We start from the raw sequence: 27,204 nt of genomic DNA on the forward strand, positions 1-27,204 counted from the left end.
ATCTGAGTATCTCATGCCTTACGAATATCCGAGACCTACACCTTTGGTTGTGGCTGGGCCTTTAACCCTCCCTAACCAAGGAGTAGAGGAGTTAAGAGACGAAGACCGTTCACGTGCCTGGATCCGTGAAAGGGAAGAGTTGCTTCAGCAGATTAAGGAGAAAGATGCTTTGATAGAGTTCCTCGAGCATCAGGTTATTGATGATCCTAATGATGCATGGACTTCTCTACTTCCCCAGTCTTCCAAGTTTTGGAAGAGGAGGTATGACCGACTCGCCAAGGAAAAGGCAGATATGGAGGCAGCTTACGAGAGGGAGGTGAAGAGACTTCGCGCATCCTATCTTCCTGTGTCCCGAGCTTTAGATGATTGTTCCTAGGGATCCATAGGATGATTATTTTCCTTTTCTCTTGTATATGATTGACAATGCTGTACTTCTTTTCCCTGATATTATTTGATGAGATATTTCCATATGCGATAAACAGTTAATATTTCTAAAATTTTCAAATAAAACCCTAGAGTTCCTTTGAAATAAAAACAAATCATATGCACCAGCATTGCATGCATCATATGCATAAGCAGGTTTTGTTCCCGGCTTCTGGTCCTGTGGTCTAACTCTGTGTTCTTCATTTATTTTGAAGACAAGCTGACTCACCGGTACTACACTAGAGCCAACTCTGCAAGACTGATGGGTCATCTAGAGCAAGAGAATCGTGAACTCAAAGAAGAAGTCGCCAGACTGAGTGCTTTGATGGAATCATTCCTGGCTACCCAGAGCCAGTCTTCTCCAATGCCTTCAACTCCTCCCCAGAGGACAGTCATCTCTGAGATTGTCTCCTCAACTGTGCCTGCTGCCAGTGCACATTTTGCTCCGATAGCCATGCCAACCAGGTTTCCATGGGGGATGCCTCCTAATTTCATGCCTGAGGGTCCTACTCCAACTTTTGCTTCTATGCCGGCATCTAGCCCGGTCCTTGCTGTTCCTCCGCCTGTCGTGCATACCATGCCTAAGGTAGACGACACCATCTATCATTCTGAGCCATCTGAGGGCCCAGATGTTCATGAGAAGATGGACGCTATGAATGATCAATTTCTTGAGCTTCGCAAGGAATTGAAAACTCTTAGAGGAAAGGATCTTTTTGGCAAGTCTACTGCCGAACTGTGCTTGGTTCCCAATGTGAAGATTCCTGTGAAATTCAAAGTCTCTGACTTTGAAAAATACAAGGGGAACACTTGTCCTCTCAGCCACCTGGTCATGTATGCCAGGAAGATGTCAACTCAGACTGATAACGACCAGTTGCTCATCCACTACTTTCAGGACAGTCTGTCCGGTGCTGCCCTGAGATAGTACATGGGGTTAGACAGTGCGAACATCCGATCCTTCAATGACCTTGGCGAGGCCTTCGTCAAGCAGTACAAGTATAACGTGGATATGGCTCCCGATAGGGATCAGTTGAGGGCCATGTCCCAGAAGGACAAGGAAACGTTCAAAGAGTACGCCCAGAGGTGGCGAGAGTTGGCAGCACAGATCCTGCCTCCGCTGGAAGAGAAGGAAATGACCAAGATTTTTCTGAAGACCTTGAGTTCATTCTATTATGAGCGGATGATTGGTAGCGCTCCTTCTGACTTCAGCGAGATGGTGAATATGGGGATGCGTTTAGAAGAAGGGGTTAGAGAAGGATGTCTAACCAAGGAAGAAGGCTCTTCTGCCAAACGTTATGGGGCGTTTGCAAAGAAGAAAGATGGAGAGGCACATGTTGTGACCTCCCATGTGAAACCTAGAAGACCCTCTGTAAGGAGGAAGATTGTGCGTCCCGCCAGTAACCAGCACCAGGTGGCTCATATAGCACCTGTCTTCAGAGACAATCAACAGTATCAGCAACATAGCAACAATCAACAATCACCTCAGCAATATCAACAACAATAACATCGTCCGCAACAGCAGGCCTATCAGCCTCGCAACAGTAGTCAAACCAGCACGAGTTACGAGAGGAAAAAGGTCACTTTTGGTCCGACTCCGACGACGTACGCAGAACTATATCCCTCTTTGATAGAGAGGAAGTTGATTACTCCGAGAGACCCACCAGCTATACCTATTAACCCTCAGTGGTGGTATAAGCCCGAATTGCATTGTGTTTATCACTCTGGTGCTCCCGGCCACGATGTGGAGAATTGCTATCCTTTGAAGACTAAGGTTCAAGACCTTGTGAGGTGTGGCATCCTGTATTTTGAGGACGTAGGTCCTAATGTGAAGAAGAATCCATTGTCCGAGTATGGGAAATCTGTCAACATGGTCCAGGGTTGCCCTGGCAAATATAAAGTCAAATATGTCAGTCATATTCGATAGTCTCTGGTCGAGTTGCACCATTTGATGGGTGATTACAGTCACTATGAGCACGATCATGATAGATGCCTAATCTTCCCTGTTAACTGATTGGGTTGTCGACAGGTGCGCAAAGATCTTCAGGAAATGCTGGACGAAGGAGTTATTGAGATTCTCCAGAATAGGAGTGTTGACGAAGATGAGCCAGAGGTCAATGTGATTTCCCCAGTGTTCCGGATGCCCGAGCTTGTTACCGTTAAATACGATGGTAGCAAGCAGAAGGTTTCCCCTTCCTTGATCATTAAGCCTGCCGGTCCAGTACCGTATTCTTCCGAAAAGGCAATTCCCTTTCGTTACAACGCTGTTGCTGTAGAAGATGGGAAAGAGGTGACTTTGCCTTCCTCCTCTGTTGTGAATATTGCTGATGTAAGTGGTTTGACCCGTAGTGGTCGCGTGTTTTCTGCACCACCGAAGCCTCAGGCTAAGGCTGATTTTGTTGAACGCCCGATTGGGAATGCTGTGAGCACCCCAAATCCGGCACCTGTTGTTAGACCCTCCTCTGTACTAAAAATTCCTACTTCAGTTGGCCCTAGTGGCAATGTGAAAGAAGACTGTGATGAGATGCTGAGGCTCATCAAGAAGAGTGAGTACAATGTTGTAGACCAGCTTCTACAAACGCCATCCAAGATATCCGTGTTATCTTTGCTGCTGAATTCGGAACCCCATAGAGAGGCTCTGCAGAAAGTTTTGGATGTGGCATATGTAGATCATGATGTCACTATAGAACAGTTCGATAGCATTATTGCAAACATTACTGCTTGTAACAATTTGAGTTTCTGTGACTCTGATCTCCCTGAGGAGGGAAGAGACCACAACTTGGCTTTACACATATCCATGAATTGTAGAGACGATGCCATGTACAATGTGCTGGTGGACACTGGGTCATCACTGAATGTATTGCCAAAAATCACTCTCTCAAAATTGTCTTATCAAGGGCCTCCCATGAGGCAGAGTGGGGTAGTTGTGAAAGCTTTCGATGGGTCGCGTAAGACTGTGATTGGGGAAGTTGATCTCCCTATCAAGATTGGACCAAGTGATTTCCAGATTACCTTCCAGGTTATGGATATCCACCCATCATACAGCTGTCTCTTAGGCAGATCATGGATTCACGAGGCGGGCGCCGTGACATCCACCCTACACCAGAAGCTGAAATTTGTGAAGAATAAAAAACTGGTAGTGGTAGGGGGAGAAAAGGCTCTCATGGTTAGCCACTTGTCTTCCTTCTCGTATATAGATGCAGAGGATGAAGTTGGAACTCCTTTCCAAGCTTTATCTATAGCTGAGCCTGTTAAGAAGAAAACTCCTTCATTTACTTCCTATAAAGATGCGAAGTTGGCTATCGAGTGTGGTACAACTGCTGGTTTGGGAAAAATGATTGAGCTGGAAGACAATAAGTCCCGGGCTGGCATTGGCTTTTCTTCCGGGGTTTTCAATGAGAAAGGGTTGTTCAAGAGTGGAGGTTTCATCCACGCCGGTCAGGAGGAAGAAGCTGCTGCTGTTTTAGAAGAGGATGCAGAGGACTCTGACAATTTCGTCATCCCTGGAGGGGTCTGCAAAAATTGGGTCGTTGTGGATATTCCTACAGTTGTCCACAAGTCAACGTAATGATCACTTTGTTTAAAAAACCCTTCTCCCATGCCAAAAGGAGAAGTGATGACATTATTGGCAACATAAATACAATGATATTTTCATTCAATAAATTCATGTTAAATGTTTGTTTTTCCAATTATTTTCCCTTTTTGCTTTTTGCATGAAATTGGTGATCACATAAAACCCTAAAAAAGGAATAAAATCAATCTTTTCATCTGCATAATGATTTGCTGTGTTTGATTTCTAAAAGCTTTTCATATCCAAAATCATTATGCAGGTTGATTTCCAAACCCATTGAACATAATGATCCGACACCATCTCCCAATTTTGAATTCCCTGTATTTGAGGCAGAGGAAGATGATGTTGAAGAGATTCCTGACGAGAGTACCCGTCTACTTGAGCATGAAGACAAGATCATTCAGCCGCATCTTGAGAATCTGGAAATAGTCAACTTGGGGTCTGAGGATTGTGTGCGAGAAGTGAAGATTGGGGCACTCCTGGAAGAATATGTTAAGAAGGGGTTGATTGAATTGCTACGAGAATATGTCGATATCTTTGCTTGGTCGTATGAAGACATGCCAGGTCTAGATACTGATATTGTGCAACATTTCCTACCTCTAATGCCTGAGTGCGTGCCTGTGAAGCAGAAGCTCAGAAGAACTCATCCTGATATGGCAGTGAAGATCAAATAGGAAGTTCAGAAGCAAATTGATGCGGGGTTTCTGGTGACTTCTACATATCCTCAATGGGTGGCCAATATTGTGCTCGTGCCTAAGAAAGACAGAAAAGTCTGGATGTGTGTGGACTATAGAGACTTGAATAAAGCTAGTCCGAAAGATGATTTCCCTCTACCACATATTGATATGTTGGTAGACAATACATCTAAATTTAATGTCTTCTCATTTATGGACGAATTTTCCGGATATAATCAGATTAAGATGGCACCCGAGGATATGGAGAAGACAACATTCATCACACCTTGGGGAATATTCTGTTATCGAGTGATGCCCTTCGGTTTAAAGAACGCCGAAGCCACATATCAACGAGCTATGACCACCTTGTTCCATGATATGATGCACAAGGAGATTGAGGTATATGTTGATGATATGATTGCTAAGTCGAGAACAGAAGTGGAACATGTAGAGCACTTGTTGAAGCTTTTTCAGCGTTTGAGGAAGTATAAGCTTCGTCTGAATCCCAACAAGTGTACATTTGGAGTCCATTCCGGCAAGTTATTGGGCTTTGTTGTCAGCGAAAGAGGTATTGAGGTTGATCCTGCAAAGGTCAAGGCAATACGAGAGATGCCTGCGCCCAAAACTGAGAAGCAAGTCCGAGGTTTTCTTGGCTGCTTGAATTATATTTCCAGATTCATATCCCACATAACTACCACATGTGCGCCGATATTCAAGCTCCTTCGGAAAGATCAGTCTCATGATTGGACCGAGGATTGCCAGAAAGCTTTCGATAGTATCAAAGAGTATCTGTCTGAACCTCCAATCCTATCTCCGCCTGTAGAAGGAAGACCTTTGATCATGTATTTGACAGTCCTTGAAGACTCGATGGATTGTGTCCTTGGTCAGCAAGATGAATCAGGGAAGAAAGAGTATGCTATTTACTACCTGAGTAAGAAGTTCACTGATTGTGAGTCTCGATATTCAATGCTTGAGAAGACATGCTATGCTTTGGCTTGGGCTGCTAAGCGTTTACGCCAGTATATGATAAATCATACAACTTGGTTGATATCCAGAATGGATCCAATCAAGTATATATTTGAGAAGCTTGCTTTAACAGGGAGGATTGCCCGTTGGCAGATGTTGTTATCTGAGTATGATATTGAGTATCGAGCTCAGAAGGCTATAAAAGGTAGTATCTTGGCTGACCACTTGGCACATCAGCCTATTGAGGATTATCAGTCAGTTCAATATGACTTCCCCGATGAGGAGATTCTGTATTTGAAAATGAAAGATTGTGATGAGCCTACACTCGATGAAGAGCCAGAGCCTGGTTCCCGATGGAGTATGGTGTTTGATGGTGCTGTAAATCAGTACGGAAATGGTATTGGGGCAGTAATCATTACTCCTCAGGGCACACATATTCCTTTTACAGCAAGACTAACTTTCAAATGCACGAATAATATGGTTGAGTATGAGGCCTGTATTATGGGATTGGAAGAGTGTATTGATCTTAGGATCAAGCATCTTGATGTTTATGGTAATTCGGCCCTTGTTGTCAATCAGATTAAGGGTGAATGGGAGACGAATCAGCCTGGTCTTATTCCCTATAGAGATTATGCGAGGAGGATTTCAACGTTCTTTACTGAGGTTGACTTCCATCATATTCCTCGAGATGAGAATCGGATGGCAGATGCTCTTGCTACGCTTGCTTCAATGATTGTGGTTAAATATTGGAATGAAGTCCCCAATATCACTGTGATGCGCTTGGATAGACCATCTCATGTATTTGCAGTTGAAGAAGTAAAAGATGATAAGCCATGGTATTATGACATCAAATGTTTCCTCCAGAACCAGGTTTATCCGCCTGGGGCATCTGTGAAAGATAGGAAGACTTTGAGAAGATTGTCAGGCAGGTTCTACCTCAATGGCGAAGTGCTTTATAAGAGAAATTTTGACATGGTTCTGCTCAGATGCGTGGATAGACACGAAGCAGACCTGTTAATGACTGAAGTTCATGAAGGTTCATTTGGTACCCATTCCAATGGACATGCCATGGCTAGAAAGATGTTGAGAGTAGGCTACTATTGGCTGACAATGGAGTTTGAATGCTGCAAATATGTGAAGAAATGCCATAAGTGTCAGATTTATGCGGATAAGATTCATATTCCCCCGACACTTTTGAATGTAATTTCATCACCATAGCCTTTCTCTATGTGGGGAATTGACATGATTGGCATGATTGAGCCGAAAGCGTCCAATGGACACAGGTTTATTCTCGTAGCAATTGACTACTTCACTAAGTGGGTTGAAGCGGCATCATATGCAAATGTGACCAAGCAGGTGGTCGTGAAGTTTATCAAGAATCAACTCATATGCCGTTATGGTGTGCCAGATAAGATCATTACTGATAATGGATCTAACTTGAATAACAAGATGATGAAAGAGTTGTGTAGTGAGTTCTAGATTGCACACCATAATTCTTCTCCTTATAGACCCAAGATGAATGGGGCTGTTGAAGCTGCTAATAAGAACATCAAGAAGATTATCCAAAAGATGGTTGTCACGTACAAAGATTGGCATGAGATGCTGCCATTTGCTTTGCATGGATATCGTACATCTGTCCGCACTTCAACAGGGGTAACCCCTTTCTCTCTTGTTTATGGCATGGAGGCTGTACTCCCAGTAGAGGTGGAGATCCCATCAATGAGAGTCTTGATGGAGGCCAAGTTGACTGATGCTGAATGAGTTCAGAGTCGCTATGACCAGCTGAATTTGATTGAAGAAAAGAGATTGACTGCCATGTGTCATGGTCATTTGTATCAGCAGAGAATGAAGAAAGCTTTTGATAAGAAGGTCAAGCCTCGTGTGTTCCGAGAAGGTGACCTTGTGCTCAAGAAAGTCTTGTCTTTCGCGCCCGATTCCAGGGGCAAGTGGACTCCAAACTATGAAGGTCCATATGTTGTTAAGAGAGCCTTTTCAGGCGGTGCTTTGATACTTACAACTATGGATGGGGAGGTTTTCACTCGTCCTGTGAATTCAGATACAGTCAAGAAATACTTCGCCTAAAAATAAAAACAGAATATCTCGCTAAGTTGAAAACCCGAAAGGGCGGCTTAGGCAAAAATGAGCGTCTCGGTGGATTGAAAACCCGAAAGGGCGATCCAGGCAAAAGTTAGAGACATAAAAAATGAATATATCATCCCGCTAGATTGAGTACCTCATCCTAGGGCAATCTAGGCAAAAATTAGGGATTTGGCAAGTAACTGCATCCTGACAAGACTGCGTTCTACAACTGTCATCCATCAGAGATTCTTGTTCATTCGTCGTCAACCAAAGCTTCGAATACATCGAATTCAGAGTTGGTGGAGAAATGGTCATTATGTTCAATGTAGCCCTTTTCCAATATATATCACCAATTTCAAACTTGTAAAGATCTATGGGGTCTTGCCATTTGCAGGCTACCATTCCATCAAATAAATTCGAGTCGTTATCCAATTATTTGCACTCTTATTTGTTTCTATTCAACAAATGTTTTGCATGCTTTTAATTGAGAAAATATCATTGTTTTAAATAAATGAGTTTTTCGTAACTTGTTTTTTTAAAACAAAGTGAACATTCACAATGACAAAAGGATACTTAGGAGATCCTCAATGCTCTCCCAAGGGTGGTATGATCCCCAACAGGGTAAGACATTTGTTCATATCCCTGGCATGACTGTATCCTCTTCCTCAAGAATATTGTTGTGGTTTATCCCACCAAGTAGAGTGCTTGTTGGGGTTACTTACCCCTTTTCCCTTCAGCAGAGCAGTGATCTTTCCTCCTCAGCAGACGTGTCCTCTCTGGAAGATTCGGTATTTGGTGGTTGATCCCCAGATTCCTTCATTTCCTCAGATGGATTCCCTAGTAGAGTTGTTGGCGTGATGGATTTTATCTCTGATGATTCATCCCCTGCAGAGATATTGCCGTTTTCTGGTATCCATGATCCTCAACAGGGTAAGACATTTGTTCATATCCCTGGCATGACTGTATCTTCTTCCTCCGGGGCCCCTTTCATGGTTTATCCCCGAGTGGTATGCTTGTTGAGATGTTCACCACTCTCCCCTTCAGCAGAGCAGTGATCTTTCCTCCTCAGCAGATGTGATCTCCTTGGTGAGTTTGGTACTTGGTGTCGGATCACCAAATTCCTCTTATATCCCTCAGATGGATTCCCCAGTAGTGTTGTTGGCGTGATGGATTTTATCTCTGATGATTCATCCCCTGCAGAGATATTGCCGTTTTCTGGTATCCATGATCCTCAACAGGGTAAGACATTTGTTCATATCCATGGCATGATTGTATCTTCTTCCTCCGGGGCCCCTTTTATCGTTTATCCCCGAGTGGTATGCTGGTTGAGATGTTCACCACTCTCCCCTTCAGCAGAGCAGTGATCTTTCCTCCTCAGCAGATGTGATCTCCTTGGTGAGTTTGGTACTTGGTGTCGGATCACCAGATTCCTCTTATATCCCTCAGATGGATTCCCCAATAGAGTTGCTTTTGTGGCAGTTTCTGCCTGTGCAATGAACTTTTTTCCCCAGCCGAATTGACTGATGATTCATTCCCCAGAGATTTTGTGATTTCCTGGTATCTCTGATTCCCCGGCAGATTGGATACTCTCCATTGGAATTTTGGGCTTCCTCCCTTGAGATGTAGTACCGGACGACTGTGTGCTTTTTCCTTTGGAGCTGTTTGTGTTAGAATGTCTGTTTGTCAGCATTCATCATACATAAATCACGCATATGTGCATATATCCTTCATAACATTTAGATATTCATGTTGCATTTTTTGCCATATATCTATTGTTTGTTATCTCCTGCTAATTGGTGATATGTATCTTCCCAAGCAGATGTCGGTGTCTGATCCCTCAATATAGAGTCAACCCCTTTAAGCAGAAAGTGTTTATCTTTCCTTCCATATTCCCCACTGAGTTATATCCTCGTGGACGACGGTTGTTTCTGCTTCCTCCCAACACATATATTGGGATAGGTTCCCCTATTGAGTTATATCCTCATTAGGATGAGTCTCGATTCAGTTTGCCTTTTTGGTTTGATCCTAAATTGGCCTCTTGTGACTGTCTTTGGTGTTTCCCTGTGGTAAATGAATAATTACTCAGTAATCAATAATTATTCACATTATCCTCAACGGAGTTTGTGGTTTTCTACCCTTATACCGGTAGTTGTAAACCCTATTTTTTCCCCCTTTGCAGAGTTAACCATTGTTGTTCATCCTAGTTGATGATGGTTACTCTTCCGTGGTTTCCTACCCAGTATCCGGTAGATGTAATCCCCTCTTTGACGGTTATCATTATCCAATATTCGGTATTGATATCCCCTGCTTCTTTTGGATAATTGCTCTGTTTAAGCAATTTTATCCCCAGCGGGTCCTCTTTCATTTACCATTTGCCGGTGATGTTTGTTGTTCCCCTTGATTGGTCATCATTATATACCTAGTTTCGGTATCCCGATGCCTTTCTCTGTCAGTCGATTTATCCTTTATTAACCCAGTAACCGATTGTGGATAATCTTCCATGCGAGTATATTATCTACGTTCCGACGGTAATAGATAATATATCTCATGCGCTCTTTGGTCGAAGCCTTTTGTTCTTCCTCAGTTGAGTAAGATTCGTGTCCCTTTGCGGAATCGAATATCCATCCTACCCTTTTGTAGAGTTAACCTTGTGTTCATCATAATCGATGACGGTTTCTTTTCTGTGGTTTTCTACCCAGTATCCGGTAGATATAATCCCCTCTTTGACGGTTATCATTAGCCAATATTCGGTATTGATATTCCCTCTTCTCCCTGGATAGTTTCCCTGTTTACGCAATTCATCCCTAGCGGATCATCTCCCGTCTACCCTTTGTTGTTGATGACGATTGTTTCTCCCCTGGATTGGTCATCATTATATACCTAGTTTTGGTATCCCGATGCCTTTCTCTGTCGGTCGATTTATCCTTTATTAACCCAGTAACCGGTTGTGGATAATCTTCCACGGGAGTATATTATCTACATTCCGACGGTAATAGATAATATATCTCATGCACTCTTTGGTTGAAGCCTTTTGGTTCTTTCCCATTCGAGTAAGATTCGTATCCCTGTTTTGGAATCGAATGTCCATCCCATAATTGAGTTTGCGTTCTGCCCTCTTTTTTTGGATGATAAGTGTTTTGGGAATATTCCCCAATTCATGCTTTGGTTGGTCACCTATTATATGCCCAGTAACCGGTATCCCTGGTGTTCCTTCCTTCTCCTCCCTATTATGACTTTGGTCCCCTGTGGAGTCAGATTTCCCTGAGTTGAAATATACCTTTTAGGTCTTCCTCAGATGATTTGGTTGATTGATATCTCTCACCCTTATACCGGTCTTAGATATTCATTCTTCCCGAGCTTGTTGTTCTCTCACCCTTATACCGGTGATCAGATCACATGTCTCATTGAGCTTGTTACCCAGTAACCGGTAACACCTCATCCCGCTGCTTCCCCAGAAGAGTCTTTTTAGACTTCCCTAGCGAAGTCCCTTAGTGGATCGTCCTCGTCCGGATTTTTATCCGAAGTATCCGTTGTGGTTAGTTTTGCTGTGTTGGCATATTCCCCAACACATGCACCTTCGAGTCAGCTCGAGTCTTTCCATTGGATTTACTCCCTTTGGGATTCTAATCCCCAAGCTTTGAGTCGTGCCCTGTTCACGCATTTCTTTCTTATCCCCATGAGAGTCCCTAGAGTCTCTATCCCTAGTGAGTGTATTACTCCTATGGATTGTCAATTTCTCCGGATGTCTTTTCTTCTTTGTGGACACATATCCCCACAGAGTTTGCTTGTTTTGCATACCTACATTTGCATTATGAGGTCTCTTAGGGACCAAAATTTGTCTCTTTGTTATTATTTAAGCCCATTCTATCTCGTCGAGACGAAGATTTTAACCTTCACTTCTCCGGCTAGAATGACCTTAAATAGGGGCATCTGTAAGATCCCAATTTTGTCCCTAAGATCCCTCATGGCATCATAACATTGCATTGCATAGCCTCAAGGATCATTGAGCATCTTGGCTCCCTTTCCTTTTGGGTAGGCATCTCCTGTGAGTGGTTTGAGATCACCAAGCATGTTTGAATTGTATATCATTGCTTTTCTTGTTTTATTCACTAACCAAAAGCACAAAAATATGTCATTAACATCTTTTGTTTGTAGCTTAAGCAATCATCAGGTCAAGAGCTTCAAGAGGATCCTTTGTGCAAGAGATGAGGTATTTTCTTGGGATGAGGACCACATGATTATTATAAGGAGCTTACATGAGATAGGGTTTCATTTTGAAGCAATTTCACCAAGTGGTAGAGGCTCAATTTAATCAAGTTAATCAAAGGGCATCTAAGGACCAAAAGTCAACTGTGCAGTCAACTGAGGGCTATGAGGTGGGGAAATGAGTTGAGACACCTCAATCATGTTCAAATGGGGTCTATTCATCATTCTAAACATCCATCTTGAAGATTCAAAGGTCATGGCAAAAGTTACTAAAAATGGAAAGTGACCTATAATTCAAAGTTTCCAAATTTGGCAAGTTTTTGTTCCACCTTAAACTTGACTTTTAAACATCAAATAAGTTTCAAATGGATTTTTGGCGAACATGAAAGTTGTAGGTCTTTGTCTCCCCTTTCCAAAAAGTCCTAATTCATGTCCATATGATGAATGGTTGAGAAGTTATGGTCATTTGATCACAAGGTGTGCATGGAAATTCAAAATGGCATAACTTTTGATACAATGCTTCAAATTGGTTCATTCTTTTTGCAAAATGCTCCTCATGTTCAAGGCATCTCAAAATGATATCACTTGGCTCAATTGTGCAAAGGAATCATGACCAAGAGTTCACTAGTTCACACATGTGCAAATTGAAGCAATACTTCATTATTCATTTTTGGCTTAAGGTGCAAGAAAATTGATCTTCAAAGCATGACCCTTGGATATCGATAAGTGGATTGGAAGCTTAACATGGAGCTGATCACATGTATTATGGGCACATGAGCTCATTTTGCATTTTTGCAAATTGCTCCAATACTCACTAATCATGAGTAATACATGGAAAATATGATTAGCATTGTGATTAGCATGGAGTATAAAAGGCCAAACCCTAATCCTAACTGCATAACAGAACCATTTCAGATCAAATTCAAGAACTCTCTCAAATTTTCTCTCACTTCGAATTTTCATTTTCTTCACATAATTCTCCAAGATATTTACATATTCTTGTTCCTGGTGCTTCACCGAGCAAGATTCATCATCCATTCGTTGCAATTCATCAAGAAATCATGCAGTTCATGTGCATTTTCATGTGGATCAGATTTGGAAATTGAAGAAGATTCAAGAGATTTCAACTGTTGATTCTTGCTTAAAGCTTCATAGGAAGTACAGTGGAGTTGATCTGGAGCTTTTGAGCGCTTGAGAACATGATTTCAGCAACCTTCATTCCAAGGTGACTCAATTTTCATCATCTCCTTTTGCTGATTTTAAGTTATAGATGTGTAGATCTCGTTGAGTAGAGCTTGTACATATGATTAGAATTGAGTTTGGCTGAGATTTGAGCATGATATGTTGAATATAAGTTTAGATCTAGAAAATGTTTGTCTTCGATTTGCAAAATCCATGGAGATTTAGGATGATCCAATTGCATATTTGGAATCCTCGTTGAAAACCGGTTCGAATGATATAGGCCTTTTGAATTTCTGAAATTTTGCACGGCGACGCTGCCGCGTGAGTCGTCGGAGAAGACGACCGGAGCTGTAGCTCCGGCGTCTGCGTGCTTAGGGTTTATGCTGATGTGTTTTCCATGTGTAGCCTTGCATGTGAGAATGATTGGATGCAATTGCTTTGACCTAAGCCACGCATGCTTTGACTGCTGATTGTGCATGCTGACTGTTTTAATGAAACGGTGTGTTTCATGTTTCAAACTTGGACCGTTGGATTGAGCGCGCGCCAAGATCTGATGGCTGTGATATTTTCTGGTTTATTTGAGTATATTTGTTTCCCTCCATTTCCATATTATTTTCCAATTATTTTCCTCAGTTTGAAAACTAATTAAAAATGCAAAAATAGTCCAATTTAATCCCAATTTTTTTTCATGGTTTTGTATGGATGTCTACCTTTTTTTGATGTTAATTTCATGAATTGTTGATGTTTGGATTTTTATTTGTGGATTTTTGAATGAACATTGTGTTAATTTGACCTATTGCATTCAATGTGTTGTGAAATTCTCTATGTTGAACATTCCGATCCAATTTTTTTGCATACATGATCTTCATACATAATATGAATTTTTGGTCACTGGTTTGGATTTTTTCTCATATGTTATCATCATTTTTGACACATAGAGAATAATGTGACAATTTGTGTCACATTTTTGACATTGAATTGGTGCATTTTTGTTCACATGGCATTTGCATCTTTCTGGATTTGATATTTTGTATGTTGAACATTCATGACATGATGAATTTGTACAAAAAATCCCAAAGTCATTGCATGCATTTCTGATTTGATATGGATTTTCTAAGTTGCAAGTTCATTTTGTGCATATTTTTTGGTCATTGCATTACATAGGCCATTTGAGGCATTTGCTTATTGATTTGATGCTGGTCCTTTTGAGGACATTTTGTGGAGTGTTTGAATGTGCAATGTGTAGAAGATTGGGTTCGGTTTTGATCATTTGGTTAGATTTTGAGTTCATCTCTTATGACATTGTTTGTTGGTGTTTTGTAGTGTTGTTTAGAAGCACATAAACTAACTTTGTTGTTTGTTTCAGGTTTGGATACTCATCATGGATATTGTGAGATACAAATGCATTTGAGTACTGGCCTATTATTGTTTTGTAGGGTTTTAATTGATATGGTGAACTCATGAGCTCATTTGAGTGCTAGGTCACTTATGCACTGAATTGTGTAACTGTTAGAGGGTTTCACTGTTTGTTTTCTGGTTGTATGACTGAAGTACTGACTGTTTAGTCTTTGTACAGGTACCTTAGTGGCTTGCTTGCTTTAGCTCTTGCTTGAGCATTGGATTGTGGTTGATACACCACTCAGGTAGTTAGCTTCTTACTTCATATAGTCTGGAGTCCTGTCACTTTTTTTGGCAGGCATTTTGCTGGAAAGTCCTCCTTCAGAGGCTCTGTTTGTGTTTGTTTAAAGTTGTGCTCAAAGACCTCCAAGATGAGGCATGTGTTATCTGATAAGACCTCCAAGAGTAGAGGCAATTGATGGATAAAAGGGATTAGTAGCCAATCCCCCGTTATTCAGTGTGTCATTCTTTATGCTCGCACTACGTGCTGACGCTTCTGAACATGTGCCCAAGATCTTTGTCCAGAGTCTGTCAAGTGGAACAGGATCCCACTTTCTGGATCCCCACGCTTTCTTTGTCATGAGCTCACCCTGGCCAGGGTTAAGAGTATGAGGTCTCATCCTTATTACCATTTTGATCAGCTTCACCCTAACGTTCAATGTTAGTGGTTAAGAGCTACAGATTACCCATTGCAGTTTGACTTGTTTGTCGAGGTTGACATGACCCCTCTTGACTAAAGCCCACCCATTGTTTGAGCCTCTTGTATGTATATAGTGTGTGATGTTTGTTTGCTTGTGAACTTTTGATGTGTGTGCTCTTGAACTAGGAGTTTCCATCTGAGCTTAATTTGAGGATCATTACCATGTTCTTTCCAAGTGGAAGATACAAGATACATTGAGGATCTCTTATGAGACTGGTTTGATTGCTTATACTTTGTGCTTGCTTATTCCAAAGGATGAGATCTACTTGGATCATGAATATAATCTCAAGAGAGGAACTCCTAGTGTGGTTTCATTTCTTATTCCTCACCTTTTTGCTTTCCTTGGGACTTAACCTTTCTTCTTCATCTCTCCACCCTAACCCAAGCCAAAACCTTTTTGTGCAAACATTTGACTATTGTTTTAAACATTAGAAACCTAAGCCTTAGGCTTTTGATTTTCAAACTTTCTTTTCATAACACTCATTTTGAATCGAACTTTTAAGTCAACTTTGACCATCTTTTGTATATACTTCTAATTGGTAAATATAACTCATTCAAATTTCTTTTTGTGGGTCCAATGTCCACTTTCTTAATCAAATTTTCCATAACCTTTAGCTATTAGGTTTGAGTTATCTTTGTGGTAGATATAATACTCACCTTTGTCCTTAGTGATGGACAATGAGCCTTCCATGCTTATTATAGGGTTAACCCCTCACTAGCATGTTGAAGCTATCCTCACATGGTGGACTTGTGGTCACAGGTTGAGTTTTCTCCCTTGGATAACAAAAGACCTTGAGGCTTTTGGACCAATCAATCCACTCATTTGTTTTGAGATTTTTACCCCGAACTACGAGGTTTTGATCCTAATATTTTTATAAGAGGGTACGTAGACAATGGGTTTATCCATCCAAACACAAAATGTAAATAACTTGTACATTCTCTTCTCATCTCTTCAATCATGTTTGCACAAACAAAATTTTCACAAAACAATAACCTTTGCAACAAGTATGAAAAGGGCTCCCTAGGAGTACCTAGGATGTTTTGGGTGCCTAACACCTTCCCATTGCATAACCAACCCCCTTACCCAGATCTTTGTTTCTTTTACTAGATTTTGTTAAAACTTTTAGGTTTTTGTTCGCTTTCTAACCATTCCTTTGGATAAATAGAAGTGCGGTGGCGACTCGACTTGTATGATTTACCTTGGATTTAGTCAATATCTCCAATGGTAACGAATACCCCGCTACAGACTCCCTTAGTGGATTTTCCCCATCGGAGTCCGGATTTTTATCCGAAGTATCCTTTGTGGATATTTTCACTGTATTGGCATATTCCCCAATACATGCATCTCTGAGTTAGCTCGAGTCTTTCCATTGATTTACTTTCATGGAATTCCTCTCGTGTCTCAGCAAGTCTTAAGTCGTGACCTGCTCACGCATTTTATTCCCTTTCTTTTCCCCATGAGAATCCCCAGAGTCTATGTACCATTGAGTGTGTTACTCATTATGAATTGTCAGTTTCTCCTGATTTCTTTTCTCTTTGTGGACACATATCTCCACAGAGTATTACCTTTTGCATACATACATTTGCATCATGAGGTCTCTTAGGGACCAAAATTTGTATCTTTGTTATTATTTAAGCCCATTCTACCTCGTCGAGACGAAGATTTTAACCTTCACTTCTCCAGCTAGAATGACCTTAAATAGGGGCATCTTTAAGACCCTAATCTTGACCCTAAGATCCCTCATGGCATCATAACATTGCATTTATATCTTGCCTCAAGGATCATAAGCATCTTGGCTCTTTACCTTTGGGTGGGATCCCTTTGTGAGTTGGTTTGAGATCACCAAGCATGCTTGAATTGTATATTATTGCTTTTCTCATTTTATTTAGTAACCAAAAGCACAAAAATATGTCACTAACATCTCTTGTTTGTAGCTTGAGCAGTCACAAGTCCAAGGCTTCTAGGAGATCCTTTATGCATTAATATTGTCAAGAGAAGATGAAAACAAGCATGGCAATGGTTCCCAAAGTTCCCATCCTTAAAATATGCCTCCCAAGTACCTCAATTCATCATTTTGATCAAAGCAAATCAAGGGGCTTGAGGCTTGTTTCCCAAGGAAACCCTAATTCATCTGTGTATCAACTGTGCCTTGCTCATGAAGCAACCTCAACCTATGATCAAATGCAATCAAGGGAAGTTCTTTAATTCATCATTTCATGCATATTTTAACTTAATTGAGTGTCCTCAATCATCAATTCATCAATACATGAGGTTTGGACTTGAGAAGTTGATCAGTCAATTCATCTGACTATTTTGAAATACACTGAGACCTAACTTTTTATGTGTTTGTCAAATGGAGATGACCCCAAGAGAAACAATGTTCTTAAGAACCATATGAACAACTTCATGTTCATCAAAGATTTATTTGAAGCTTGGAAGGTCATCATCCATTCCAAGACATTATAGGTCATTTTGATTGAAACCCTAATTTTGGGTCAACTTCCCAAGGACATAACTCCTTAATTTTTCATGATTTTGAGGTGGGATTAAATGCATTGGAAAGCTTAAGACGTCTACTTCAAATGTTATGTTGAGAAAAATTTCAAAATCTTAAAATAAATACATGTGATAATAAAAACATTATAGGTCACTTTGGACCAAAGGCATTGAAATGTGAAAAAGTCCAACTTCAAGTGCTCATAACGTCTTCACCAAAAATACAAATGATGCAAAATTTAAGTCCAAATTGATTTCCTTGAAAAGATATACAACTTTGATGTTGAAGATTTTGTCATTTGGAGCTTGCATCATTGAAACAGAAGGGCTTGAACTTTGGCCATTTTTGAAAATCTCACATGTACATGTTTTGCACCCTACACTTCATGACCACTTTTCATCAATTTCCAAGGCTCAAATGGAGTTTTGATCAACATAACAAATTATCCTCATGCAAAAAGATTTCCAACCATTACTCATGAGGTGGTGTTTCTATTTTGGACATGGCATTTTCGAAGACTTGAACATAATGGCACATTTTGGAAAATCATTTAATTTGCATTGCATGAGCCATTACCACATAACCTGCACGTCCAGTTTGCATTTGCTGATGTTCAATTGCCAAATCTAAGTGGAATTGGGCCCTCCATGCGCCTGTACAGGCCCATGCATGGAGGCCCTTTCCATTCATGCAATGGAATGTTCATGCACTTCAGCCATGCCTTGCCTATAAATACAATGCTATTTCTCTTGATTTCACTAACCTGAAGGCGCCCCAAATGCTGTGCAATTGAATCCTCACCCTCACACCAAAGGATCTCTCTCATTTTTCTCTCAATTTTCAGATCTAAATTTTGATTTCCTCAATTGATTTTCAGATCTTAAAGTTCCTAAACCTCATCACCTTGATCCATAGAGTGAACTGCAAGCATCCATAGCAAGGAATTATGACTCTAAGCTCTGCAATCAGAGGTTTACCTCAACTTTTATTTTCTTCGAATCAACTTATATTGTGGTTATTTCTTGCTGTTGTTGTGTGATCTGAAGTCCTCTGCATAGAGGCAATTGTTTTGAGCTTCGAATTTTTGAAATCTAGCAAGTTCAGTTGAACACCATTAAAATTCCATCTCTGATTTCTCTCAATGTAGAAACCTAGAGTGGATTTGGTTGGTACAGGGGTGATGTACATCACCCCAACTTTTGATTGGTGCCTGGATCGTAGCATATGGTTAACTTTTTTCTCTCTGCAATTTTTGAACCTCGCCGGAGCTCGCCGGAGAAGACGGTGGCGTTGGTCACCGTCTGGTCTCCAGATTAGATCTGAGCCTTCCATTTCATTTTCCAGATCTAATCTCATACATTCATGGTTATGACTTATTTAATGGCATGGTGCATTTCAGTTGACTAGCGTGTATGGTGAGCGTGCGCTTCCTGGCCACGTGATGATCCACGTCAATTAATGAAGCTTCATCAGACGGTCCACGCATTTCCACATTTTCTATTTTCTGATTTTAATTTCTTTTATTTCTTTTAATTCCATTTCCTTTTAAAAATTCATAACTCCTTCATTATTGGTCCAAAAAATATGAGACCAATTTCATTTTTCTCCTTTTAATTTCTAGTTTCTAAAAATGATTTTTAATATTTTTTATTTTATCATTTGATATTTTTTAGGATTTTTCTCTTTTCTGCTTATTTTTAATTCATTTAAAATAGTTTTTGATATCCAAAAAATACAAAAATATTTTTCCAACCTATTTAAATGATGATAGATCTATGAAAAGTATTCTCATCAATTTATTAATTGATTTAAGATTTTAATTCAATTAGGTTATTTTTATGCATTTTTAATTGATTAAAAATAGTTTCTGACTTCTAAAAATGCTGAAATTTTTTGTCAAACTTTGTTTGACCTTGTTGAACTTGGGATAACTCACTTGGACTTTTCGAAGTTGATTTGAAGTGAGTTTGAAGTTTGACCTTTCTTTATTATTTTAATTCAAGTTTTATTTTAATATTGAAAAATACCAAAAATATTTTATGTGTTTCTTGACTTCTAATCTTTATTTTGCTTCCGTTTTCTATTGTTTGACCTTGATCTTCTCTATCTTTGGTCAATGCTTGTTGATTATCTTATTCCATTTCCATTAATGTACTTTAATATTCATCTCCTTCTTCTTTTTCTTTTTCTTTTTTGATCAATGAGTTAAAGATTGGTGGTTAGCCTTGATACATGGAGGTTTACCCTTCCTTGATTCAAATCTAATTCATCTTGATCATGGATCAAGTGAATGACTTTGCATTAAGGATTGTTGCTTCCTAATCATGCAAAGAACCTAGGAGTTTGATTCACTAATCAAAATCTCTAACTTGTGTTGTTGCCTACATTATTATTGACCGGCCTCAAATAGTTGTGACTTCTACATAAGTCCAATTACGATTGCTTAACATAGCGCTAAATTGCCTTATGGCACACTAACTCTAACACTAACCATTAACCATTAACATTTAATTCTTGCTCTTTACATTTATGCAATTTACTATTCTTGTACATATTATTCATTTGCTTTTTCCTTTGCTCATTTGAGCACATGTTTATGTTAATGCAATTTGCCTTTTGCTCACTTGAGCACATAATTGTGTATATATTATTGTGCTTGTGTTTTGTTTTGATTTGTTGTGGACCAAAATGCAAAAAAAATGGACAAATGGACTTAGTTTCTAGGACATTCCCTATGCAAAATTGGAGTAAAAAGGACCTTAATGTTGAAGATGGATTAGAAGGACCGAATCTCTAAACTCACTCTTGTCCATTCTTGATTTTCTTCATAGAACTTTTTGATGTTGTGTGCTTTTGTGCTAGGGAATCCTATTTGAGCCAAATTGAAGAACCATTGCCATGTTCATCCAAAGTGAAAGATACAAGAGCCATTGAGGATCTTCTAAGAGCTTGTTTGATTATGTTGATTGCTTGAGTGCACTTATTTTGCTTGCATATTCCAAAGGATGGGAGCTACTTGGATCATCAATATGATCTCAAGAGAGGAACTCCATTCGTGGTCTTTTCTTATCCTTCATCTCTTGTATGATTAGGACCTTAGCCATTCTTCTTCTTCCCTCCACTCTAACCCAAGCCAAAACTTTTGTGCAAACATTTAACATTTGTTTTCAAACATTAGAAACCTAAGCATTATGCTTTTGATTTTCAAACTTTCTTTTCATAACACTTATTTTGAATTGAATCTCTAAGTCAACTTTGACCATATTTTGTAAATACTTGTCATTGGTAAATATAAACTCATTCAAATACTTTTGTGGTTTCAATGGTCACTTTCTAAATCAAAACTTTTTCATAACCTTTAGCTATTAGGTTTGAGTTATCCTTGAGGTAGATATAATACTCACCTATATCCTTAGTGATGGACAATGAGTCTTCCATGCTTATTATAGGGTTAACCCCTCACTAGCATGTTGAAGTTATCCTCACATGGTGAATTTGTGGTTTTAGGTTGAGTTTTCTCCCTTGGATAACAAAAGACCTTAAGGCTTTTGGACCAATCAATTCACCCACTTGTTTTGAGATTTTTACCCCGAACTACGAGGTTTTGATCCTAATTTTTTTTAAGATGGTACATAGGCAATGGGTTTATCCATCCAAACACAAATTGTAAATAACTTGTATATTCTTTTCTCATCTCTTCAATCATGTTTGCACAAATAATTTTTCACAAAATACCAACCTTACAACAAGTGTGAAAAGGGCTACCTAGGAGTACCTAGGATGTTTTGGGTGCTTAAAACCTTGCCATTGCATAACCAACCCCCTTACCCCGATCTCTGACATTTTTACTAGTTTTTGATTCGATAAAACTTTTAGGTTTTTGTTCGCTTTCTAACCATTCCTTTGGATAAATAGAAGTGCGGTGGCGACTCGACTTGTATAGTTTACCTTGGATTTAGTCAATATCTCTAATGGTAACGAATACCCCGCTACACCAAGGACCAAAAGACCATGCACCAATGTAGTCATGAACCATGAATTAATGACCAAAGACTTATGATATTGAAAACACCACATGATTTGAGTAAATAACCATGAATCAGTGACCAAAGACTTATGATCTTGAAAGCACCATATGCTTAGAATCACTAGATTAAGAATGACCAAGTAGAATGAATATGTATGGATGAAATCCCAAGCATATGACATGTAGGTTAAATGAATGATTCTCATGCACAAAGAAAGTTTAATGATTGATGATTCATGACATGATGGTCAAGAACCTCCTCCCCATGAATTAGGGTTTCAATCAATCCCATGATCAAAAGTCAAATGAAAATGGCACACAAGTACCAAACATCTCTAATTAGGGTTTCATGATGCACACCCTCTAATTAAGGTCTTCAAGCTAAGCATAAAGCTCCACATTTAATCTCCTAACACATGGACCCACAATTAGATTTTAATGATCAAATCAATGCTCAAGAGGTCAAACACAAGATCCCAGAGGAGCAAAGCCAAGAATTAGGGATTTGATGCACTGGTGAATACCTAGTTGTGATCTCCTTGAACCAAGGTCCCAAAGATAATGAAATTAGGGTTCACCCCCACATTATGAGAAATACTCCAACCCTCAAAAAAATCCTGGTTTTTATTAACCACAAGCTTTGAACCTATGATGCTTATTTGAAATTATTAACATGAATTAATGATGAACATGAATGAGGTATGAATGAGTACAAATGAATCTTAAGTCATAGGTTAGATGAAAAATGAAAAGGGGAGGGAAAATTTTGGGGTATGAGAACTTCCCCTATTTAATCATCTTAAACCTGAATACGCGAATTGCGATAGCTTTTCGAGCATTTGAGGTAGAAGAGGATTAAATAGCAAAATATCTGAATATTTTCCTGTTGAGGACGATTGTAATTTGATATAGATAAGTGTATATGGAATACAGAATGGAAGGTAGACTTTCATAGGTTCATCTGTTGGGGTTGATTGAAATATTCCATGGGGAAATATATCAATCGAAAAGGAGAAACATGATATGCATGCTATATGTAATGTATGATTGATTTTTATGACACACGAAACCATGTATGCTATGTAGCAATATGGTTAGAGATAGGCTCTGGTTCTGGTACGGTAGAGAATGGAATAAAGGAGCTCATAAGCTAAACATGAAAGTTCCAGAATGCTCTTGCAGTTAGGATGTTTTAATTGAATATTTTCTTACTGGGATGTCAAATGGTTGAAAATAAATCAATAATAGAAAGATTGGAAACAAGGTCATCAACCATGACGGTTGGAAAAAATATCATCAACCATGAAAGTTGGAACAAAGGGATGATCAACCATGAAGGTTGGAGACAAGGATCATCAACCATGAAGGTTGGAAACAAGATAATCAACCATTAAGGTTGGAAACAAAAGGATTATCAACCGTGAAGGTTGGGAATAAAAGGATTATTAACCATGAAGGTTAGAAACAAAAGGATTATCAACCATGAAGGTTGGAAATAAAAGGATTATCAACCATGAAGGTTGGAAACAAAAGGATTATCAACCATGAAGGTTGGAAACAAAAGGATTATCAACCACGAAGGTTGGAAGACAAAGGTAATCCGCCATGAAGGTTGGAAACAAGGATCATCAACCCTGAAGGTTGGAAAAAAGATTGTCATCCACGAAGGATGAAAAAATATTCGTCAATCGTGAAAGTTGGAAACAAAAGGATTGTCAACCATGAGGGTTGAAAAAAGATTCATCAACCATAGGGGTTGAAAACAAAAGATTATCAACCATGGAGGTTTGAAAAAAGATTCATCAACCATGGAGGTTGGAAACAAAGGGATTATCAACCATGAAAATTGAAAAAAGATCATCAACCATGAAGGTTGGAAACAAAGATTATCAACCATTAAGGTTGGAAAAAAGATTGTCAACCATGATGGTTGGAAAATAAAAGGTCATCAACTACAAATGTTGGAAATAAAGGCTTATCAACCATGAAGGTTGGGAAAAAGATTACCAACCATGAAGATTGGAAACAAGGATACCAAGAAAGCCGAGCTTTAAAAGATGCCAAGAAGGTTGGGTTTTGAGAGAGGTTCCAAACAAGACTAGGCTTTTAAAAGATGCCAAGCAAGTTTGGTTTTGGAAATGCCACTAAATATTGGGCTTTGGCTCTTTCTGCTTTGTATACAAGACTTCATGCTATGCTAGATAAATGATATGCATGAGTGGAATGACATGATTAATGTAGGGCGATGATTTATGTAGTGGTTAACTAGATGATCATGTGGAGGGAGGTGGGAATTTATGGAAGGATAAGGGTCATAAAAACATGATTCTCTGACACCTACTTCAAACTTAACAGTTGTTGTCACACCTCAACACTTATTGAAATATGGAGATAGCTTATACCTTTGTAGACTGCCTCTGCTATAGTCTGTTGGGTATTTGCATGAATTTCCCCAGTCACAAGTTGTGAAGCAACCTTGTCTTAGGAAGATCCTGATCTGACTTACCCTAGTGTCTTGGAACTGTATCCCCCTGATTAACCATTTTTGGAAGTGATGGAATTCTCGTGCTCTTGAGGTGGCCTTCCCCAAATGATCCTTAAAGTAATTTTTCCCTTTTCTGGCTAATCTCACAGAGATTTATCGAATCTCGATGTAATTACCCCAGATTGACTAAATTTTGAAGAGATATGTGCTTCGGGATAATCAATATTCCAGTTATGTAAGCTTTCTTAATGTCAAGTGTATATTTGCAAGTAAAAATGCTCATTTTGAAAATGATAATTGTAATGTTATGTTCATGTAAGTTTTGAAATTCAAGCATGTTCACTGAGATTATGACATATAGTGAATGAGTCACTAGTTGGAATGCCATATCAATACCAATACAAATTATAAGCAAAACTTTAGGAGTCAACTTTGACACTATTTTACCATAGTATGTGTAGCACCTCAAATTTGCACCCCCCATTCATGCATTCATTTCATTTTTAGGACATTAACATTGCATTAACATTGCATAGTGCATTGCATCTTATCAGTCAAGACTGGTATCAGGAGAATTCATTTGAGCAAGAGACCAAGGTTTTCCATGAGATAAAGGCCCTATGGTTGTTCTAGAGAGCTTACATGAATCAAGGTTCATTTTGAAGCCATTTGACCAAGTGTTGAAGACTCAAAGTCCACAGTGCAGTTTCAGGTCATCTGGGGTCCATAAAAGTCAACTAAAAGTCAACTGAGGGCTAGGAGGTGGAGAATTGGTTTGAGACACTTCATTCATGTCCCAAAGAGGTTTATTCATCATGTAAAACATCTACCTTGAAGATTTTGAAGCCAGATCAAAAGTTTCCAAAAATGGAAAGTGACCTGTAATTTCAAGTTTCCAAAAATGGCAAGTTTTTGGACCAACTTCAACTCAACTTTCCAACAACAAAGAAGCTTCAAAAGAAATTTTGTCCAACATGAAAGTTGAAGATCTTTCTCTCCCATTTCCAAAAAGTCCAAGGTTATAAGAATCTGATAAATGGTTGAGAAGATATGATCAAATCATTGCCAAGTGTGCATGGAACTTCCAAGGGCCATAACTTTTGATCTTGAACTCCAAAATGAGTGCTCCTTTTTGCATAATTCTTCTCATGACATGAACTTTCCAAATCCATCAAGGCATTGCATGAAATTTCATCACATAATCATTTGCTTATTCATGTGATTTTTGGAGGGAAAATCATGAATTCAAAATTGGCGCATCATGTGGACTTTTTAACCATTCCAACATGTTCATAAGAGGATTTTAAGTGAAATTGCATGGCCATTGTTACTGTTCACGTGGGATTGCATGCATGGGGTGAAAAAACCAAATTTTGCACAACACCTCTTTTCTCATTAAAATTTAATTAGCCAAGCCTAAGCATGATTAGGAAATGGATTAACATGTCATATAAATAGCTAATCATAACAGAATTTCTCATTATTCACCATTTCTTGATCTAGATTGAATTTCCCTCCAAAATTTTCTCCCAATCCACATTCAAATTTCCTCCACATAACCTTGCTATTTTCTTGCATATTCTGGTTCTGTGACATTGATTTGGTGTAGATCAAGCTCTTAATTGCAGCATTTGGCCAAGATTTGTGTGGTGCAAGATCAAGAACACAAGCATGGAAGTTCAGATTTGAGCAAGATCTAAGCCTTTCCAAGCCTCAATTTCTTCATAAAGCTTCATAACAAGTGCTCAGAAGTAGAATTGTACATGTGCCAAGCCTTGAATCACCAGAATTCACTACTGCCATTGTTGGAGCTTCAAGAAGGTGCAGATTTCGAATCTCTTAATTCTTCTTTTTATGCACATAGTCTTGTAAAGCTTTTCACGCTGAAAATTCTGATATAAAATTCTTGAAATTTGGATGAAAATTGAGAGAGTTGTGTTGAATTAAAGTTTGTAGATCCAATGCTTCTTCCCTTCGATTCTTGAAATTTATGAGGTTTTAGACCAAAGTGTTAGTGGATTTGGAACCTACGCATTGAGAGCTTTCTTTTGATATAAGATTCATAAAAAACTGGAAAAAAAATTCATGTGACATTACTGTTCACCACCGTCTCGAGGTAGGAGACGGTGGTTTCCACCGCTGTTGGCCGTCAAGGAACAGTGCATGCTGCCTTCTGCAAACCCTAGGGGCGGCATCCAAAACGACCTGTTTTGCCAGCGAGCGCTCCCTCCCTTTGATTCCAGCCGAGCGTGCTTCATCATTTTTTTCATTTCAATCCCTATTGGCCAAAACGACGCCGTTTCATGGCGCGCCTGGAGCCTCCCTTCGAATCTTGCTGGAGCCATTTCCATTTTATACATTCATTTCATAATATTTTCATGTTCTTTCAATTTTTATTTCATTTTTATTCATGTGCTTCAAAAAATCATAACTAATTGAATAATGATCCAATTAATTCCAGGTTTTTTCCTACATGATCCTATGAATGTCTAGTATTTTTATGGAGTGATTTCATGATTTTATCTCTTCTGGATTTTTAGTTGTGTTGAATTGATTGAACATGTATACAAATGGACCATGCCTCATTCAAACTAATGTGAAATGCTCAATAATGATCCAATTGCCATGAAATTTTGTGTGCTGATTCTCAACATGTTGTGTGGTTTTTGAGGCTTGGTTGTGCATTTTTAGCCTTTGTCATTTCTGTTTTAGGCACATGCTAATATGGTGTGACAATGTGTGTCACACAATTTGATATTGATCTTCTCCATTTTCGTTGCCTAGCCAATTAAGCTCCTCTGTTTATGATTTTTGACATGATGATTATGTTGGACATGTTGTGTGCTCATGAAAATTTCCAGAATTGTTTGAGTCATTTATGATTTAATATGGAATTTTGGTTTTGGTTGACCAATTGTATGCACCTTTTGCTTGCCTTGCCTTCTCTTGAGTGAATCATGGCCTTGCTCAATGCTTTTGACTTGGTCCTTTTTAGGACATG

The sequence above is a fragment of the Lathyrus oleraceus genome, chromosome 3, assembly GCF_024323335.1.
Source record: "Lathyrus oleraceus cultivar Zhongwan6 chromosome 3, CAAS_Psat_ZW6_1.0, whole genome shotgun sequence".
Classification (NCBI taxonomy): domain Eukaryota; kingdom Viridiplantae; phylum Streptophyta; class Magnoliopsida; order Fabales; family Fabaceae; genus Lathyrus; species Lathyrus oleraceus.